Source organism: Anomaloglossus baeobatrachus, chromosome 1 (genome assembly GCF_048569485.1).
Source record: "Anomaloglossus baeobatrachus isolate aAnoBae1 chromosome 1, aAnoBae1.hap1, whole genome shotgun sequence".
In the NCBI taxonomy this organism is placed as follows: domain Eukaryota; kingdom Metazoa; phylum Chordata; class Amphibia; order Anura; family Aromobatidae; genus Anomaloglossus; species Anomaloglossus baeobatrachus.
In genome coordinates this window covers 254,454,733-254,475,039 of record NC_134353.1, presented here as the reverse complement: position 1 = coordinate 254,475,039, position 20,307 = coordinate 254,454,733, and positions in this window count along the sequence as shown.

Sequence of the window (20,307 nt, the reverse complement as noted above, 5' to 3'; positions counted from 1 at the left end):
CCTATGCCGGCTGCTGAGTGGCCGCCTATGCCGGCTGCTGAGTGGCCGCCTATGCCGGCTGCTGAGTGGCCGCCTATGCCGGCTGCTGAGTGGCCGCCTATGCCGGCTGCTGAGTGGCCGCCTATGCCGGCTGCTGAGTGGCCGCCTATGCCGGCTGCTGTTTGGCCGCCTATGCCGGCTGCTGTTTGGCCGCCTATGCCGGCTGCTGTTTTGGCCGCCTATGCCGGCTGCTGTTTGGCCGCCTATGCCGGCTGCTGTTTGGCCGCCTATGCCGGCTGCTGTTTGGCCGCCTATGCCGGCAGCTGAGAGGCTGCCTATGTGGGCTGCTGGGCGGCCTATGCCGGTTGCTGGGCGGCTGCCTATGCCGGCTGCTGTTTGGCCGCCTATGTCGGCAGCCGAGAGGCCGCCTATGCCGGTTGCTGAGTGGCCTGCTATGCCGGTTGCTGAGGGGCCTCCTATGCCGGCTGCTGGGCGGACCGCATATGCCGTCTGGTGTGCGGCCGCCTATGCTGGCTGCTATGTGGCCGGCTGTACTTTCAGCTGCGCGGCCAAGCTCTGCAATCAGCTGCCGCGGTCGCCTATGCCGGCTGCTAAGTGGCCGCCTATGCCGGCTGCTGGGCGGCCTCCTATGCCGGCTGCTGGGCGGCCTGCTATGCCGGCTGCTGGGCGGCCTGCTATGCCGGCTGCTGGGCGGCCTGCTATGCCGGCTGCTGGGCGGCCTGCTATGCCGGCTGCTGGGCGGCCTCCTATGCCGGCTAATGATGCGCCTCCTATTGCCGGCTGCTGAGGGGCCTCCTATTGCCGGCTGCTGAGGGGGATGCTGAGTGGCAGACTATGCCGGCTGCTTTTTGGCCGCCTATGCCGGCTGCCTGCTGTGGCCGCCTATGCGCTGCTGCTGGGGTGGCGGCCTATGCCGGCCTGCTGGGTGGCGGCCTATGCGGCTGCTGGGTGGCGGCCTATGCCGGCTGCTGGTGGCGGCCTATGCCGGCTGCTGTTTGGCCGCCTATGCCGGGCTGCTGTTTGGCCGCCTATGCCGGCTGCTGTTTGGCAGCCTATGCCGGCTACTGTTTGGCCGCCTATGCCGGCTGCTGTTTGGCCGCCTATGTCGGCTGCTGAGTGGCCGCCTATGCCGGCTGCTGTTTTGCCGGCTGCTGTTTGTCCGCCTATGCCCGGCTGCTGGGCGGCCGCCTATGCCGGCTGCTGTTCGGCCGCCTATGCCGGCTGCTGGTTGGCCGGCTATGTCGGCTGCTGGGTGGCCGGCAATGTCGGCTGCTGGGTGCCGGCAATGTCGGCTGCTGGGTGGCCGCTATGTCGGCAGCTGAGTGGCCGCCTCTGCCGGCCGCTGTTCGGGCCGCCTATGCCGGCTGCTTGGCGGCCGCCTATGCCGGCTGCTGGGCGGCCTCCTATGCCGACCGCTGGGCGGCCTCCTATGCCGGCAGCTGGGCGGCCGCGTATGCCGGCAGCTGGGCGGCCGCCTATGCTGGCTGCTATGTGGCCGCCTATGCTGGCTGCTATGTGGCCGGCTTGTACTTTCAGCTGCGCGGCCAAGCTCTGCAGTCAGCTGCGCGGCCGCCTATGCCGGCTGCTGAGTGGCCGCCTATGCCGGCTGCTGAGGGGCCGCCTATGCCGGCTGCTGGGCGGCCTCCTATGTCGGCTGCTGGGCGGCCTCCTATGTCGGCTGCTGGGCGGCCTGCTATGCCGGCTGCTGGGCGGCCTGCTATGCCGGCTGCTGGGCGGCCTCCTGTGCCGGCTGCTGGGCGGCCGCCTATTCCGGATGCTGGGCGGCCTCCTATGCCGGCTGCTGGGTGACCTCCTATGCCGGCTGCTATGTGGCCGGCTGTACTTTCAGCTGCGCGGCCAAGCTCTGCAGTCAGCTGCGCGGTTGCCTATTCGTCTGGTGTGCGGCCGCCTATGCCGGCTGAGGGGCCTCCTATGCCGGCTGCTTGAGGGGCCTCCTATGCCGGCTGCTGGGCGGCCTCCTATGCCGGCTGCTGGGCGGCCTCCTATGCCGGCTGCTGGGCGGCCTCCTATGCCGGCTTGCTGGGCGGCCATCCTATGCCGGCTGCTGGGCGGCCGCCTATTCCGGCTGCTGGGCGGCCTCCTATGCCGGCTGCTGGGCGGCCTCCTATGTCGGCTGTGGGCGGCCTCCTATGCGGCTGCTGGGCGACCTCCCTATGCCGCGCTGCTGGGCGACCCCTATGCCGGCTGCTGGGCGGCCTCCTATGCCGGCTGCTGGGCGGCCTCCTATGCCGGCTGCTGGGCGGCCTCCCTATGCCGGCTTGCTGGGCAACCACCTATGCCGGCTGCTGGGCGGCCGCCTATACCGTCTGATGTGCGACCGCCTATGCCGGCTGCTGGGCGGCCCCCTATGCCGGCTGTCCGAGCGGCCGCTTATGCCGTCTGCCGAGAGGCCGCCTATGCCGGCTGCCGAGATGCCGCCTATGCCGGCTGCCAGGCGGCCGCCTATGCCGGCTGCTGAGGGGCCTCCTATGCCGGCTGCTGAGGGGCCTCCTATGCCGGCTGCTGAGGGGCCTCCTATGCCGGCTGCTGAGGGGGCCTCCTATGCCGGCAGCTGTTTGGCCGCCTATGCCGGCCTGCTGAGTGGCCGCCTATGCCGGCTGCTGAGTGGCCGCCTATGCCGGCTGCTGTTTGGCCGCCTATGCCGGCTACTGGGCGGCCGCCTATGCCGGCTGCTGTTCGGCCCGCCTATGCGGCTGCTGGTTGGCCCGGCTATGTCGGCTGCTGGGTGGCCGGCTATGTCAACAGCTGGAGGTGGGCCGCCTCTGCCGGCCACTGTTTGGCCGCCTATGCCGGCTACTGGGCGGCCGCCTATGCCGGCTGCTGTTCGGACCGCCTATGCCGGCTGCTGGTTGGCGGCTATGTCGGCTGCTGGGTGGCCGGCTATGTCAACAGCTGGGTGGCCGCCTATGCCGGCTGCTGGGCGGCCTCCTATACCGGCTTGCTTGGCGGCCGCCTATGCCGGCTGCTTGGCGGCCGCCTATGCCGGCTGCTTGGCGGCCGCCTATGCCGGCCGCTGGGCGGCCTCCTATGCCGACCGCTGGGCGGCCTCCTATGCCGGCAGCTGGGCGGCCGCGTATGCCGGCAGCTGGGCGGCCGCCTATGCTGGCTGCTATGTGGCCGGCTGTACTTTCAGCTGCGCGGCCAAGCTCTGCAATTAGCTGCGCGGCCGCCTATGCCGGCTGCTGAGTGGCCGCCTATGCCGGCTGCTGAGGGGCCGCCTATGCCGGCTGCTGAGGGGCCGCCTATGCCGGCTGCTGGGCGGCCTCCTATGCCGGCTGCTGGGCGGCCTCCTATGTCGGCTGCTGGGCGGCCTGCTATGCCGGCTGCTGGGCGGCCGCCTATGCCGGCTGCTGAGCGGCCGCCTATGCCGGCTGCTGAGCGGCCGCCTATGCCGGCTGCTGAGCGGCCGCCTATGCCGGCTGCTGAGCGGCCGCCTATGCCGGCTGCTGAGCGGCCGCCTATGCCGGCTGCTGAGCGGCCGCCTATGCCGGCTGCTGAGCGGCCGCCTATGCCGGCTGCTGAGCGGCCGCCTATGCCGGCTGCTGAGCGGCCGCCTATGCCGGCTGCTGAGCGGCCCGCCTATGCCGGCTGCTGAGCGGCCGCCTATGCCGGCTGCTGAGCGGCCGCCTATGCCGGCTGCTGAGTGGCCGCCTATGCCGGCTGCTGAGTGGCCGCCTATGCCGGCTGCTGAGTGGCCGCCTATGCCGGCTGCTGAGTGGCCGCCTATGCCGGCTGCTGAGTGGCCGCCTATGCCGGCTGCTGAGTGGCCGCCTATGCCGGCTGCTGAGTGGCCGCCTATGCCGGCTGCTGAGTGGCCGCCTATGCCGGCTGCTGAGTGGCCGCCTATGCCGGCTGCTGAGTGGCCGCCTATGCCGGCTGCTGAGTGGCCGCCTATGCCGGCTGCTGAGTGGCCGCCTATGCCGGCTGCTGAGTGGCCGCCTATGCCGGCTGCTGTTTGGCCGCCTATGCCGGCTGCTGTTTGGCCGCCTATGCCGGCTGCTGTTTGGCCGCCTATGCCGGCTGCTGTTTGGCCGCCTATGCCGGCTGCTGTTTGGCCGCCTATGCCGGCTGCTGTTTGGCCGCCTATGCCGGCAGCTGAGAGGCTGCCTATGTGGGCTGCTGGGCGGCCTATGCCGGTTGCTGGGCGGCTGCCTATGCCGGCTGCTGTTTGGCCGCCTATGTCGGCAGCCGAGAGGCCGCCTATGCCGGTTGCTGAGTGGCCTGCTATGCCGGTTGCTGAGGGGCCTCCTATGCCGGCTGCTGGGCGGCCGCATATGCCGTCTGGTGTGCGGCCGCCTATGCTGGCTGCTATGTGGCCGGCTGTACTTTCAGCTGCGCGGCCAAGCTCTGCAATCAGCTGCGCGGTCGCCTATGCCGGCTGCTAAGTGGCCGCCTATGCCGGCTGCTGGGCGGCCTCCTATGCCGGCTGCTGGGCGGCCTGCTATGCCGGCTGCTGGGCGGCCTGCTATGCCGGCTGCTGGGCGGCCTGCTATGCCGGCTGCTGGGCGGCCTGCTATGCCGGCTGCTGGGCGGCCTCCTATGCCGGCTAATGATGCGCCTCCTATTGCCGGCTGCTGAGGGGCCTCCTATTGCCGGCTGCTGAGGGGCCTCCTATGTCGGATGCTGAGTGGCAGACTATGCCGGCTGCTTTTTGGCCGCCTATGCCGGCTGCTGTGTGGCCGCCTATGCCGGCTGCTGGGTGCCGGCCTATGCCGGCTGCTGGGTGGCGGCCTATGCCGGCTGCTGGGTGGCGGCCTATGCCGGCTGCTGGGTGGCGGCCTATGCCGGCTGCTGGGTGGCGGCCTATGCCGGCTGCTGTTTGGCCGCCTATGCCGGCTGCTGTTTGGCCGCCTATGCCGGCTGCTGTTTGGCAGCCTATGCCGGCTACTGTTTGGCCGCCTATGCCGGCTGCTGTTTGGCCGCCTATGTCGGCTGCTGAGTGGCCGCCTATGCCGGCTGCTGTTTTGCCGGCTGCTGTTTGTCCGCCTATGCCGGCTGCTGGGCGGCCGCCTATGCCGGCTGCTGTTCGGCCCGCCTATGCCGGCTGCTGGTTGGCCGGCTATGTCGGCTGCTGGGTGGCCGGCAATGTCGGCTGCTGGGTGGCCGGCAATGTCGGCTGCTGGGTGGCCGGCTATGTCGGCAGCTGAGTGGCCGCCTCTGCCGGCCGCTGTTCGGCCGCCTATGCCGGCTGCTTGGCGGCCGCCTATGCCGGCTGCTGGGCGGCCTCCTATGCCGACCGCTGGGCGGCCTCCTATGCCGGCAGCTGGGCGGCCGCGTATGCCGGCAGCTGGGCGGCCGCCTATGCTGGCTGCTATGTGGCCGCCTATGCTGGCTGCTATGTGGCCGGCTGTACTTTCAGCTGCGCGGCCAAGCTCTGCAGTCAGCTGCGCGGCCGCCTATGCCGGCTGCTGAGTGGCCGCCTATGCCGGCTGCTGAGGGGCCGCCTATGCCGGCTGCTGGGCGGCCTCCTATGTCGGCTGCTGGGCGGCCTCCTATGTCGGCTGCTGGGCGGCCTGCTATGCCGGCTGCTGGGCGGCCTGCTATGCCGGCTGCTGGGCGGCCTCCTGTGCCGGCTGCTGGGCGGCCGCCTATTCCGGATGCTGGGCGGCCTCCTATGCCGGCTGCTGGGTGACCTCCTATGCCGGCTGCTATGTGGCCGGCTGTACTTTCAGCTGCGCGGCCAAGCTCTGCAGTCAGCTGCGCGGTTGCCTATTCCGTCTGGTGTGCGGCCGCCTATGCCGGCTGAGGGGCCTCCTATGCCGGCTGCTGAGGGGCCTCCTATGCCGGCTGCTGGGCGGCCTCCTATGCCGGCTGCTGGGCGGCCTCCTATGCCGGCTGCTGGGCGGCCTCCTATGCCGGCTGCTGGGCGGCCTCCTATGCCGGCTGCTGGGCGGCCGCCTATTCCGGCTGCTGGGCGGCCTCCTATGCCGGCTGCTGGGCGGCCTCCTATGTCGGCTGCTGGGCGGCCTCCTATGCCGGCTGCCTGGGCGACCTCCTATGCCGGCTGCTGGGCGACCTCCTATGCCGGCTGCTGGGCGGCCTCCTATGCCGGCTGCTGGGCGGCCTCCTATGCCGGCTGCTGGGCGGCCTCCTATGCCGGCTGCTGGGCAACCACCTATGCCGGCTGCTGGGCGGCCGCCTATACCGTCTGATGTGCGACCGCCTATGCCGGCTGCTGGGCGGCCCCCCTATGCCGGCTGCCGAGCGGCCGCTTATGCCGTCTGCCGAGAGGCCGCCTATGCCGGCTGCCGAGATGCCGCCTATGCCGGCTGCCAGGCGGCCGCCTATGCCGGCTGCTGAGGGGCCTCCTATGCCGGCTGCTGAGGGGCCTCCTATGCCGGCTGCTGAGGGGCCTCCTATGCCGGCTGCTGAGGGGCCTCCTATGCCGGCAGCTGTTTGGCCGCCTATGCCGGCTGCTGAGTGGCCGCCTATGCCGGCTGCTGAGTGGCCGCCTATGCCGGCTGCTGTTTGGCCGCCTATGCCGGCTACTGGGCGGCCGCCTATGCCGGCTGCTGTTCGGCCGCCTATGCCGGCTGCTGGTTGGCCGGCTATGTCGGCTGCTGGGTGGCCGGCTATGTCAACAGCTGAGTGGCCGCCTCTGCCGGCCACTGTTTGGCCGCCTATGCCGGCTGCTGGGTGGCCGGCTATGTCGGCTGCTGGATGGCCGGCTATGTCGGCAGCTGAGTGGCCGCCTCTGCCGGCCACTGTTTGGCCGCCTATGCCGGCTGCTGGGTGGCCAGCTATGTCGGCAGCTGGGTGGCCGCCTATGCCGGCTGCTGGGCGGCCTCCTATACCGGCTGCTTGGCGGCCGCCTATGCCGGCTGCTTGGCGGCCGCCTATGCCGGCTGCTGGGCGGCCTCCTATGCCGGCAGCTGGGCGGCCGCGTATGTCGGCAGCTGGGCGGCCGCCTATGCTGGCTGCTATGTGGCCGGCTGTACTTTCAGCTGCGCGGCCAAGCTCTGCAATCAGCTGCGCGGCCGCCTATGCCGGCTGCTGAGTGGCCGCCTGTGCCGGCTGCTGAGGGGGCCGCCTATGCCGGCTGCTGGGCGGCCTCCTATGCCGGCTGCTGGGCGGCCTCATATGTCGGCTGCTGGGCGGCCAGCTATGCCGGCTGCTGTTTGGCCGCCTATGTCGGCTGCTAGGCGGCCCCCCTATGTCGGCTCCTGAGCGGCCGCCTATGCCGGCTGCTGTTTGGCCGCCTATGCCGGCTGCTGTTGGGCCGCCTATGCCGGCTGCTGGGCGGCCGCCTATGCCGGCTGCTGTTGGGCCGCCTATGCCGGCTGCTGGGCGGCCGCCTATGCCGGCTGCTGTTTGGCCGCCTATGCCGGCTGCTGGGCGGCCGCCTATGCCGGCTGCTGTTCTGGGCCGCCTATGCCGGCTGCTGGTTGTCCGGCTATGTCGGCTGCTGGGTGGCCGGCTATGTCAACAGCTGGGTGGCCGCCTCTGCCGGACGCTGTTTGGCCGCCTATGCCGGCTGCTGGGCGGCCGCCTATGCCGGCTGCTGGTTGGCCGGCTATGTCGGCTGCTGTTTGGCCGCCTATGCCGGCTGCTGGGCGGCCGCCTATGCCGGCTGCTGGTTGGCCGGCTATGTCGGCTGCTGTTTGGCCGCCTATGCCGGCTGCTGAGCGGCCGCCTATGCCGGCTGCTGGGCGGCCGCCTATGCCGGCTGCTGTTTGGCCGCCTATGCCGGCTGCTGGGCGGCCGCCTATGCCGGCTGCTGTTCGGCCGCCTATGCCGGCTGCTGTTTGGCCGCCTATGTCGGCTGCTAGGCGGCCCCCTATGTCGGCTCCTGAGCGGCCGCCTATGCCGGCTGCTGTTTGCTGTTTGGCCGCCTATGCCGGCTGCTGTTGGGCCGCCTATGCCGGCTGCTGGGCGGCCGCCTATGCCGGCTGCTGAGCGGCCGCCTATGCCGGCTGCTGGGCGGCCGCCTATGCCGGCTGCTAGGCGGCCCCCTATGTCGGCTCCTGAGCGGCCGCCTATGCCGGCTGCTGTTTGGCCGCCTATGCCGGCTGCTGTTGGGCCGCTATGCCGGCTGCTGGGCGGCCGCCTATGCCGGCTGCTGAGCGGCCGCCTATGCCGGCTGCTGGGCGGCCGCCTATGCCGGCTGCTGTTTGGCCGCCTATGCCGGCTGCTGTTCGGCCGCCTATGCCGGCTGCTGGTTGGCCGGCTATGTCGGCTGCTGGGTGGCCGGCTATGTCAACAGCTGAGTGGCCGCCTCTGCCGGCCGCTGTTTGGTCGCCTATGCCGGCTGCTGGGCAGCCGCCTATGCCGGCTGCTGTTTGGCCGCCTATGCCGGCTGCTGGGCGGCCGCCTATGCCGGCTGCTGGGGGGCCGCCTATGCCGGCTGCTGAGCGGCCGCCTATGCCGGCTGCTGGGCGGCTGCCTATGCCGGCTGCTGTTTGGCCGCCTATGCCGGCTGCTGGGCGGCCCGCCTATGCCGGCTGCTGTTTGGCCGCCTATGTCGGCTGCTAGGCGGCCCCCTATGTCGGCTCCTGAGCGGCCGCCTATGCCGGCTGCTGTTTGGCCGCCTATGCCGGCTGCTGAGCGGCCGCCTATGCCGGCTGCTGGGCGGCCGCCTATGCCGGCTGCTGTTTGGCCGCCTATGCCGGCTGCTGGTTGGCCGGCTATGTCGGCTGCTGGGTGGCCGGCTATGTCAACAGCTGAGTGGGCCGCCTCTGCCGGCCGCTGTTTGGGCCGCCTATGCCGGCTGCTGGGCAGCCGCCTATGCCGGCTGCTGTTTGGCCGCCTATGCCGGCTGCTGGGCGGCCGCCTATGCCGGCTGCTGGGCGGCCGCCTATGCCGGCTGCTGAGCGGCCGCCTATGCCGGCTGCTGGGCGGCTGCCTATGCCGGCTGCTGTTTGGCCGCCTATGCCGGCTGCTGGGCGCCGCCTATGCCGGCTGCTGTTTGGCCGCCTATGTCGGCTGCTAGGCGGCCCCCTATGTCGGCTCCTGAGCGGCCGCCTATGCCGGCTGCTGTTTGGCGCCTATGCCGGCTGCTGTTGGGCCGCCTATGCCGGCTGCTTCGCGGCCGCCTATGCGGCTGCTGAGCGGCCGCCTATGCCGGCTGCTGAGCGGCCGCCTATGCCGGCTGCTGAGCGGCCGCCTATGCCGGCTGCTGGGCGGCCGCCTATTGCCGGCTGCTGGGCGGCCGCCTATGCCGGCTGCTGGGCGGCCGCCTATGCCGGCTGCTGTTCGGCCGCCTATGCCGGCTGCTGGTTGGCCGGCTATGTCGGCTTGCTGGGTGGCCGGCTATGTCTACAGCTGAGTGGCCGCCTCTGCCGGCCAATGTTTGCCGCCTATGCCGGCTGCTGGATGGCCGGCTATGTCGGCAGCTGAGTGGCCGCCTCTGCCGGCGCGCTGTTCGGCCGCCTATGCCGGCTGCTGGGTGGCCAGCTATGTCGGCAGCTGGGTGGCCGCCTATGCCGGCTGCTGTTTGGCCGCCTATGTCGGCTCCTGAGCCGCGCCTATGCCGGCTGCTGTTTAGCCGCCTATGCCGGCTACTGAGCGGCCGCCTATGCCGGCTGCTGGGCGGCCTCCTATGCCGGCTGCTGGGCGGCCGCCTATGCCGGCTGCTGGGCGGCCTCCTATGCCGGCTGCTGGGCGACCTCCTATGCCGGCTGCTGGGCGACCTCCTATGCCGGCTGCTGGGCGGCCTCCTATGCCGGCTGCTTGGCGGCCGCCTATGCCGGCTGCTAGGCGGGCGCCTATGCCGACCGGCCTCCTATGCCGGCTGCTGGGCGGCCGCCTATTCCGGCTGCTGGGCGGCCTCCTATGCCGGCTGCTGGGCGGCCTCCTATGCCGGCTGCTGGCGGCCGCCTATACCGTCTGATGTGCGACCGCCTATGCCGGCTGCTGGGCGGCCTCCTATGCCGGCTGCCGAGCGGCCGCTTATGCCGTCTGCCGAGAGGCCGCCTATGCCGGCTGCCGAGATGCCGCCTATGCCGGCTGCCAGGCGGCCGCCTATGCCGGCTGCTGAGGGGCCTCCTATGCCGGCTGCTGAGGGGCCTCCTATGCCGGCTGCTGAGGGGCCTCCTAATGCCGGCAGCTGTTTGGCCGCCTATGCCGGCTGCTGAGTGGGCCGCCTATGCCGGCTGCTGTTTGGCCGCCTATGCCGGCTGCTGTTGGGCCGCCTATGCCGGCTGCTGGGCGGCCGCCTATGCCGGCTGCTGAGCGGCCGCCTATGCCGGCTGCTGGGCGGCCGCCTATGCCGGCTGCTCGGCGGGCCCCCTATGTCGGCTCCTGAGCGGCCGCCTATGCCGGCTGCTGTTTGGCCGCCTATGCCGGCTGCTGTTGGGCCGCCTATGCCGGCTGCTGGGCGGCCGCCTATGCCGGCTGCTGAGCGGCCGCCTATGCCGGCTGCTGGGCGGCCGCCTATGCCGGCTGCTGTTCGGCCGCCTATGCCGGCTGCTGTTCGGCCCGCCTATGCCGGCTGGCTGGTTGGCCGGGCTATGTCGGCTGCTGGGTGGCCGGCTATGTCAACAGCTGAGTGGCCGCCTCTGCCGGCCGCTGTTTGGCCGCCTATGCCGGCTGCTGGGCAGCCGCCTATGCCGGCTGCTGTTTGGCCGCCTATGCCGGCTGCTGGGCGGCCGCCTATGCCGGCTGCTGGGCGGCCGCCTATGCCGGCTGCTGAGCGGCCGCCTATGCCGGCTGCTGGGCGGCCGCCTATGCCGGCTTGCTGTTTGGCCGCCTATGCCGGCTGCTGGGCGGCCGCCTATGCCGGCTGCTGTTTGGCCGCCTATGTCGGCTGCTAGGCGGCCCCCTATGTCGGCTCCTGAGCGGCCGCCTATGCCGGCTGCTGTTTGGCCGCCTATGCCGGCTGCTGTTGGGCCGCCTATGCCGGCTGCTTCGCGGCCGCCTATGCCGGCTGCTGAGCGGCCGCCTATGCCGGCTGCTGGGCGGCCGCCTATGCCGGCTGCTGGGCGGCCGCCTATGCCGGCTGCTGGGCGGCCGCCTATGCCGGCTGCTGGGCGGCCGCCTATGCCGGCTGCTGGGCGGCCGCCTATGCCGGCTGCTGTTCGGCCGCCTATGCCGGCTGCTGGTTGGCCGGCTATGTCGGCTGCTGGGTGGCCGGCTATGTCAACAGCTGAGTGGCCGCCTCTGCCGGCCAATGTTTGGCCGCCTATGCCGGCTGCTGGATGGCCGGCTATGTCGGCAGCTGAGTGGCCGCCTCTGCCGGCCGCTGTTCGGCCGCCTATGCCGGCTGCTGGGTGGCCAGCTATGTCGGCAGCTGGGTGGCCGCCTATGCCGGCTGCTGTTTGGCCGCCTATGTCGGCTCCTGAGCCGCCGCCTATGCCGGCTGCTGTTTAGCCGCCTATGCCGGCTACTGAGCGGCCGCCTATGCCGGCTGCTGGGCGGCCTCCTATGCCGGCTGCTGGGCGGCCGCCTATGCCGGCTGCTGGGCGGCCGCCTATGCCGGCTGCTGGGCGGCCTCCTATGCCGGCTTCTGGGCGACCTCCTATGCCGGCTGCTGGGCGACCTCCTATGCCGGCTGCTGGGCGGCCTCCTATGCCGGCTGCTTGGCGGCCGCCTATGCCGGCTGCTAGGCGGGCGCCTATGCCGACCGGCCTCCTATGCCGGCTGCTGGGCGGCCGCCTATTCCGGCTGCTGGGCGGCCTCCTATGCCGGCTGCTGGGCGGCCTCCTATGCCGGCTGCTGGGTGGCCGGCTATGTCAACAGCTGAGTGGCCGCCTCTGCCGGCCACTGTTTGGCCGCCTATGCCGGCTGCTGGGTGGCCGGCTATGTCGGCTGCTGGATGGCCGGCTATGTCGGCAGCTGAGTGGCCGCCTCTGCCGGCCGCTGTTCGGCCGCCTATGCCGGCTGCTGGGCGGCCTCCTATGCCGGCTGCTGGGCGGCCGCCTATACCGTCTGATGTGCGACCGCCTATGCCGGCTGCTGGGCGGCCTCCTATGCCGGCTGCCGAGCGGCCGCTTATGCCGTCTGCCGAGAGGCCGCCTATGCCGGCTGCCGAGATGCCGCCTATGCCGGCTGCCAGGCGGCCGCCTATGCCGGCTGCTGAGGGGCCTCCTATGCCGGCTGCTGAGGGGCCTCCTATGCCGGCTGCTGAGGGGCCTCCTATGCCGGCAGCTGTTTGGCCGCCTATGCCGGCTGCTGAGTGGCCGCCTATGCCGGCTGCTGTTTGGCCGCCTATGCCGGCTACTGGGCGGCCGCCTATGCCGGCTGCTGGTTGGCCGGCTATGTCGGCTGCTGGGTGGCCGGCTATGTCAACAGCTGAGTGGCCGCCTCTGCCGGCCACTGTTTGGCCGCCTATGCCGGCTGCTGGGTGGCCGGCTATGTCGGCTGCTGGATGGCCGGCTATGTCGGCAGCTGAGTGGCCGCCTCTGCCGGCCGCTGTTCGGCCGCCTATGCCGGCTGCTGGGTGGCCAGCTATGTCGGCAGCTGGGTGGCCGCCTATGCCGGCTGCTGGGCGGCCTCCTATACCGGCTGCTTGGCGGCCGCCTATGCCGGCTGCTTGGCGGCCGCCTATGCCGGCTGCTTGGCGGCCGCCTATGCCGGCCGCTGGGCGGCCTCCTATGCCGACCGCTGGGCGGCCTCCTATGCCGGCAGCTGGGCGGCCGCGTATGCCGGCAGCTGGGCGGCCGCCTATGCTGGCTGCTATGTGGCCGGCTGTACTTTCAGCTGCGCGGCCAAGCTCTGCAATTAGCTGCGCGGCCGCCTATGCCGGCTGCTGAGTGGCCGCCTATGCCGGCTGCTGAGGGGCCGCCTATGCCGGCTGCTGAGGGGCCGCCTATGCCGGCTGCTGGGCGGCCTCCTATGCCGGCTGCTGGGCGGCCTCCTATGTCGGCTGCTGGGCGGCCTGCTATGCCGGCTGCTGGGCGGCCGCCTATGCCGGCTGCTGAGCGGCCGCCTATGCCGGCTGCTGAGCGGCCGCCTATGCCGGCTGCTGAGCGGCCGCCTATGCCGGCTGCTGAGCGGCCGCCTATGCCGGCTGCTGAGCGGCCGCCTATGCCGGCTGCTGAGCGGCCGCCTATGCCGGCTGCTGAGCGGCCGCCTATGCCGGCTGCTGAGCGGCCGCCTATGCCGGCTGCTGAGCGGCCGCCTATGCCGGCTGCTGAGCGGCCGCCTATGCCGGCTGCTGAGCGGCCGCCTATGCCGGCTGCTGAGCGGCCGCCTATGCCGGCTGCTGAGCGGCCGCCTATGCCGGCTGCTGAGTGGCCGCCTATGCCGGCTGCTGAGTGGCCGCCTATGCCGGCTGCTGAGTGGCCGCCTATGCCGGCTGCTGAGTGGCCGCCTATGCCGGCTGCTGAGTGGCCGCCTATGCCGGCTGCTGAGTGGCCGCCTATGCCGGCTGCTGAGTGGCCGCCTATGCCGGCTGCTGAGTGGCCGCCTATGCCGGCTGCTGAGTGGCCGCCTATGCCGGCTGCTGAGTGGCCGCCTATGCCGGCTGCTGAGTGGCCGCCTATGCCGGCTGCTGAGTGGCCGCCTATGCCGGCTGCTGTTTGGCCGCCTATGCCGGCTGCTGTTTGGCCGCCTATGCCGGCTGCTGTTTGGCCGCCTATGCCGGCTGCTGTTTGGCCGCCTATGCCGGCTGCTGTTTGGCCGCCTATGCCGGCTGCTGTTTGGCCGCCTATGCCGGCTGCTGTTTGGCCGCCTATGCCGGCAGCTGAGAGGCTGCCTATGTGGGCTGCTGGGCGGCCTATGCCGGTTGCTGGGCGGCTGCCTATGCCGGCTGCTGTTTGGCCGCCTATGTCGGCAGCCGAGAGGCCGCCTATGCCGGTTGCTGAGTGGCCTGCTATGCCGGTTGCTGAGGGGCCTCCTATGCCGGCTGCTGGGCGGCCGCATATGCCGTCTGGTGTGCGGCCGCCTATGCTGGCTGCTATGTGGCCGGCTGTACTTTCAGCTGCGCGGCCAAGCTCTGCAATCAGCTGCGCGGTCGCCTATGCCGGCTGCTAAGTGGCCGCCTATGCCGGCTGCTGGGCGGCCTCCTATGCCGGCTGCTGGGCGGCCTGCTATGCCGGCTGCTGGGCGGCCTGCTATGCCGGCTGCTGGGCGGCCTGCTATGCCGGCTGCTGGGCGGCCTGCTATGCCGGCTGCTGGGCGGCCTCCTATGCCGGCTAATGATGCGCCTCCTATTGCCGGCTGCTGAGGGGCCTCCTATTGCCGGCTGCTGAGGGGCCTCCTATGTCGGATGCTGAGTGGCAGACTATGCCGGCTGCTTTTTGGCCGCCTATGCCGGCTGCTGTGTGGCCGCCTATGCCGGCTGCTGGGTGGCGGCCTATGCCGGCTGCTGGGTGGCGGCCTATGCCGGCTGCTGGGTGGCGGCCTATGCCGGCTGCTGGGTGGCGGCCTATGCCGGCTGCTGGGTGGCGGCCTATGCCGGCTGCTGTTTGGCCGCCTATGCCGGCTGCTGTTTGGCCGCCTATGCCGGCTGCTGTTTGGCAGCCTATGCCGGCTACTGTTTGGCCGCCTATGCCGGCTGCTGTTTGGCCGCCTATGTCGGCTGCTGAGTGGCCGCCTATGCCGGCTGCTGTTTTGCCGGCTGCTGTTTGTCCGCCTATGCCGGCTGCTGGGCGGCCGCCTATGCCGGCTGCTGTTCGGCCGCCTATGCCGGCTGCTGGTTGGCCGGCTATGTCGGCTGCTGGGTGGCCGGCAATGTCGGCTGCTGGGTGGCCGGCAATGTCGGCTGCTGGGTGGCCGGCTATGTCGGCTGCTGGGTGGCCGGCTATGTCGGCAGCTGAGTGGCCGCCTCTGCCGGCCGCTGTTCGGCCGCCTATGCCGGCTGCTTGGCGGCCGCCTATGCCGGCTGCTGGGCGGCCTCCTATGCCGACCGCTGGGCGGCCTCCTATGCCGGCAGCTGGGCGGCCGCGTATGCCGGCAGCTGGGCGGCCGCCTATGCTGGCTGCTATGTGGCCGCCTATGCTGGCTGCTATGTGGCCGGCTGTACTTTCAGCTGCGCGGCCAAGCTCTGCAGTCAGCTGCGCGGCCGCCTATGCCGGCTGCTGAGTGGCCGCCTATGCCGGCTGCTGAGGGGCCGCCTATGCCGGCTGCTGGGCGGCCTCCTATGTCGGCTGCTGGGCGGCCTCCTATGTCGGCTGCTGGGCGGCCTGCTATGCCGGCTGCTGGGCGGCCTGCTATGCCGGCTGCTGGGCGGCCTCCTGTGCCGGCTGCTGGGCGGCCGCCTATTCCGGATGCTGGGCGGCCTCCTATGCCGGCTGCTGGGTGACCTCCTATGCCGGCTGCTATGTGGCCGGCTGTACTTTCAGCTGCGCGGCCAAGCTCTGCAGTCAGCTGCGCGGTTGCCTATTCCGTCTGGTGTGCGGCCGCCTATGCCGGCTGAGGGGCCTCCTATGCCGGCTGCTGAGGGGCCTCCTATGCCGGCTGCTGGGCGGCCTCCTACGCCGGCTGCTGGGCGGCCTCCTATGCCGGCTGCTGGGCGGCCTCCTATGCCGGCTGCTGGGCGGCCTCCTATGCCGGCTGCTGGGCGGCCGCCTATTCCGGCTGCTGGGCGGCCTCCTATGCCGGCTGCTGGGCGGCCTCCTATGTCGGCTGCTGGGCGGCCTCCTATGCCGGCTGCTGGGCGACCTCCTATGCCGGCTGCTGGGCGACCTCCTATGCCGGCTGCTGGGCGGCCTCCTATGCCGGCTGCTGGGCGGCCTCCTATGCCGGCTGCTGGGCGGCCTCCTATGCCGGCTGCTGGGCAACCACCTATGCCGGCTGCTGGGCGGCCGCCTATACCGTCTGATGTGCGACCGCCTATGCCGGCTGCTGGGCGGCCCCCTATGCCGGCTGCCGAGCGGCCGCTTATGCCGTCTGCCGAGAGGCCGCCTATGCCGGCTGCCGAGATGCCGCCTATGCCGGCTGCCAGGCGGCCGCCTATGCCGGCTGCTGAGGGGCCTCCTATGCCGGCTGCTGAGGGGCCTCCTATGCCGGCTGCTGAGGGGCCTCCTATGCCGGCTGCTGAGGGGCCTCCTATGCCGGCAGCTGTTTGGCCGCCTATGCCGGCTGCTGAGTGGCCGCCTATGCCGGCTGCTGAGTGGCCGCCTATGCCGGCTGCTGTTTGGCCGCCTATGCCGGCTACTGGGCGGCCGCCTATGCCGGCTGCTGTTCGGCCGCCTATGCCGGCTGCTGGTTGGCCGGCTATGTCGGCTGCTGGGTGGCCGGCTATGTCAACAGCTGAGTGGCCGCCTCTGCCGGCCACTGTTTGGCCGCCTATGCCGGCTGCTGGGTGGCCGGCTATGTCGGCTGCTGGATGGCCGGCTATGTCGGCAGCTGAGTGGCCGCCTCTGCCGGCCACTGTTTGGCCGCCTATGCCGGCTGCTGGGTGGCCAGCTATGTCGGCAGCTGGGTGGCCGCCTATGCCGGCTGCTGGGCGGCCTCCTATACCGGCTGCTTGGCGGCCGCCTATGCCGGCTGCTTGGCGGCCGCCTATGCCGGCTGCTGGGCGGCCTCCTATGCCGGCAGCTGGGCGGCCGCGTATGTCGGCAGCTGGGCGGCCGCCTATGCTGGCTGCTATGTGGCCGGCTGTACTTTCAGCTGCGCGGCCAAGCTCTGCAATCAGCTGCGCGGCCGCCTATGCCGGCTGCTGAGTGGCCGCCTGTGCCGGCTGCTGAGGGGCCGCCTATGCCGGCTGCTGGGCGGCCTCCTATGCCGGCTGCTGGGCGGCCTCCTATGTCGGCTGCTGGGCGGCCAGCTATGCCGGCTGCTGTTTGGCCGCCTATGTCGGCTGCTAGGCGGCCCCCTATGTCGGCTCCTGAGCGGCCGCCTATGCCGGCTGCTGTTTGGCCGCCTATGCCGGCTGCTGTTGGGCCGCCTATGCCGGCTGCTGTTGGGCCGCCTATGCCGGCTGCTGTTGGGCCGCCTATGCCGGCTGCTGGGCGGCCGCCTATGCCGGCTGCTGTTTGGCCGCCTATGCCGGCTGCTGGGCGGCCGCCTATGCCGGCTGCTGTTCGGCCGCCTATGCCGGCTGCTGGTTGTCCGGCTATGTCGGCTGCTGGGTGGCCGGCTATGTCAACAGCTGGGTGGCCGCCTCTGCCGGACGCTGTTTGGCCGCCTATGCCGGCTGCTGGGCGGCCGCCTATGCCGGCTGCTGGTTGGCCGGCTATGTCGGCTGCTGTTTGGCCGCCTATGCCGGCTGCTGGGCGGCCGCCTATGCCGGCTGCTGTTTGGCCGCCTATGCCAGCTGCTGGGCGGCCGCCTATGCCGGCTGCTGTTCGGCCGCCTATGCCGGCTGCTGGTTGGCCGGCTATGTCGGCTGCTGGGTGGCCGCCTCTGCCGGACGCTGTTTGGCCGCCTATGCCGGCTGCTGGGCGGCCGCCTATGCCGGCTGCTGGGCGGCCGCCTATGCCGGCTGCTGGGCGGCCGCCTATGCCGGCTGCTGGGCGGCCGCCTATGCCGGCTGCTGAGCGGCCGCCTATGCCGGCTGCTGGGCGGCCGCCTATGCCGGCTGCTGTTTGGCCGCCTATGCCGGCTGCTGTTCGGCCGCCTATGCCGGCTGCTGTTTGGCCGCCTATGTCGGCTGCTAGGCGGCCCCCTATGTCGGCTCCTGAGCGGCCGCCTATGCCGGCTGCTGTTTGCTGTTTGGCCGCCTATGCCGGCTGCTGTTGGGCCGCCTATGCCGGCTGCTGGGCGGCCGCCTATGCCGGCTGCTGAGCGGCCGCCTATGCCGGCTGCTGGGCGGCCGCCTATGCCGGCTGCTAGGCGGCCCCCTATGTCGGCTCCTGAGCGGCCGCCTATGCCGGCTGCTGTTTGGCCGCCTATGCCGGCTGCTGTTGGGCCGCCTATGCCGGCTGCTGGGCGGCCGCCTATGCCGGCTGCTGAGCGGCCGCCTATGCCGGCTGCTGGGCGGCCGCCTATGCCGGCTGCTGTTTGGCCGCCTATGCCGGCTGCTGTTCGGCCGCCTATGCCGGCTGCTGGTTGGCCGGCTATGTCGGCTGCTGGGTGGCCGGCTATGTCAACAGCTGAGTGGCCGCCTCTGCCGGCCGCTGTTTGGCCGCCTATGCCGGCTGCTGGGCAGCCGCCTATGCCGGCTGCTGTTTGGCCGCCTATGCCGGCTGCTGGGCGGCCGCCTATGCCGGCTGCTGGGGGGCCGCCTATGCCGGCTGCTGAGCGGCCGCCTATGCCGGCTGCTGGGCGGCTGCCTATGCCGGCTGCTGTTTGGCCGCCTATGCCGGCTGCTGGGCGGCCGCCTATGCCGGCTGCTGTTTGGCCGCCTATGTCGGCTGCTAGGCGGCCCCCTATGTCGGCTCCTGAGCGGCCGCCTATGCCGGCTGCTGTTTGGCCGCCTATGCCGGCTGCTGTTGGGCCGCCTATGCCGGCTGCTTCGCGGCCGCCTATGCCGGCTGCTGAGCGGCCGCCTATGCCGGCTGCTGAGCGGCCGCCTATGCCGGCTGCTGGGCGGCCGCCTATGCCGGCTGCTGGGCGGCCGCCTATGCCGGCTGCTGGGCGGCCGCCTATGCCGGCTGCTGTTCGGCCGCCTATGCCGGCTGCTGGTTGGCCGGCTATGTCGGCTGCTGGGTGGCCGGCTATGTCAACAGCTGAGTGGCCGCCTCTGCCGGCCAATGTTTGGCCGCCTATGCCGGCTGCTGGATGGCCGGCTATGTCGGCAGCTGAGTGGCCGCCTCTGCCGGCCGCTGTTCGGCCGCCTATGCCGGCTGCTGGGTGGCCAGCTATGTCGGCAGCTGGGTGGCCGCCTATGCCGGCTGCTGTTTGGCCGCCTATGTCGGCTCCTGAGCCGCCGCCTATGCCGGCTGCTGTTTAGCCGCCTATGCCGGCTACTGAGCGGCCGCCTATGCCGGCTGCTGGGCGGCCTCCTATGCCGGCTGCTGGGCGGCCGCCTATGCTGGCTGCTGGGCGGCCTCCTATGCCGGCTGCTGGGCGACCTCCTATGCCGGCTGCTGGGCGACCTCCTATGCCGGCTGCTGGGCGGCCTCCTATGCCGGCTGCTTGGCGGCCTCCTATGCCGGCTGCTTGGCGGCCGCCTATGCCGGCTGCTAGGCGGGCGCCTATGCCGACCGGCCTCCTATGCCGGCTGCTGGGCGGCCGCCTATTCCGGCTGCTGGGCGGCCTCCTATGCCGGCTGCTGGGCGGCCTCCTATGCCGGCTGCTGGGCGGCCGCCTATACCGTCTGATGTGCGACCGCCTATGCCGGCTGCTGGGCGGCCTCCTATGCCGGCTGCCGAGCGGCCGCTTATGCCGTCTGCCGAGAGGCCGCCTATGCCGGCTGCCGAGATGCCGCCTATGCCGGCTGCCAGGCGGCCGCCTATGCCGGCTGCTGAGGGGCCTCCTATGCCGGCTGCTGAGGGGCCTCCTATGCCGGCTGCTGAGGGGCCTCCTATGCCGGCAGCTGTTTGGCCGCCTATGCCGGCTGCTGAGTGGCCGCCTATGCCGGCTGCTGTTTGGCCGCCTATGCCGGCTGCTGTTGGGCCGCCTATGCCGGCTGCTGGGCGGCCGCCTATGCCGGCTGCTGAGCGGCCGCCTATGCCGGCTGCTGGGCGGCCGCCTATGCCGGCTGCTAGGCGGCCCCCTATGTCGGCTCCTGAGCGGCCGCCTATGCCGGCTGCTGTTTGGCCGCCTATGCCGGCTGCTGTTGGGCCGCCTATGCCGGCTGCTGGGCGGCCGCCTATGCCGGCTGCTGAGCGGCCGCCTATGCCGGCTGCTGGGCGGCCGCCTATGCCGGCTGCTGTTTGGCCGCCTATGCCGGCTGCTGTTCGGCCGCCTATGCCGGCTGCTGGTTGGCCGGCTATATCGGCTGCTGGGTGGCCGGCTATGTCAACAGCTGAGTGGCCGCCTCTGCCGGCCGCTGTTTGGCCGCCTATGCCGGCTGCTGGGCAGCCGCCTATGCCGGCTGCTGTTTGACCGCCTATGCCGGCTGCTGGGCGGCCGCCTATGCCGGCTGCTGGGCGGCCGCCTATGCCGGCTGCTGAGCGGCCGCCTATGCCGGCTGCTGTTTGGCCGCCTATGCCGGCTGCTGGGCGGCCGCCTATGCCGGCTGCTGTTTGGCCGCCTATGTCGGCTGCTAGGCGGCCCCCTATGTCGGCTCCTGAGCGGCCGCCTATGCCGGCTGCTGTTTGGCCGCCTATGCCGGCTGCTGTTGGGCCGCCTATGCCGGCTGCTTCGCGGCCGCCTATGCCGGCTGCTGAGCGGCCGCCTATGCCGGCTGCTGGGCGGCCGCCTATGCCGGCTGCTGGGCGGCCGCCTATGCCGGCTGCTGGGCGGCCGCCTATGCCGGCTGCTGGGCGGCCGCCTATGCCGGCTGCTGTTCGGCCGCCTATGCCGGCTGCTGGTTGGCCGGCTATGTCGGCTGCTGGGTGGCCGGCTATGTCAACAGCT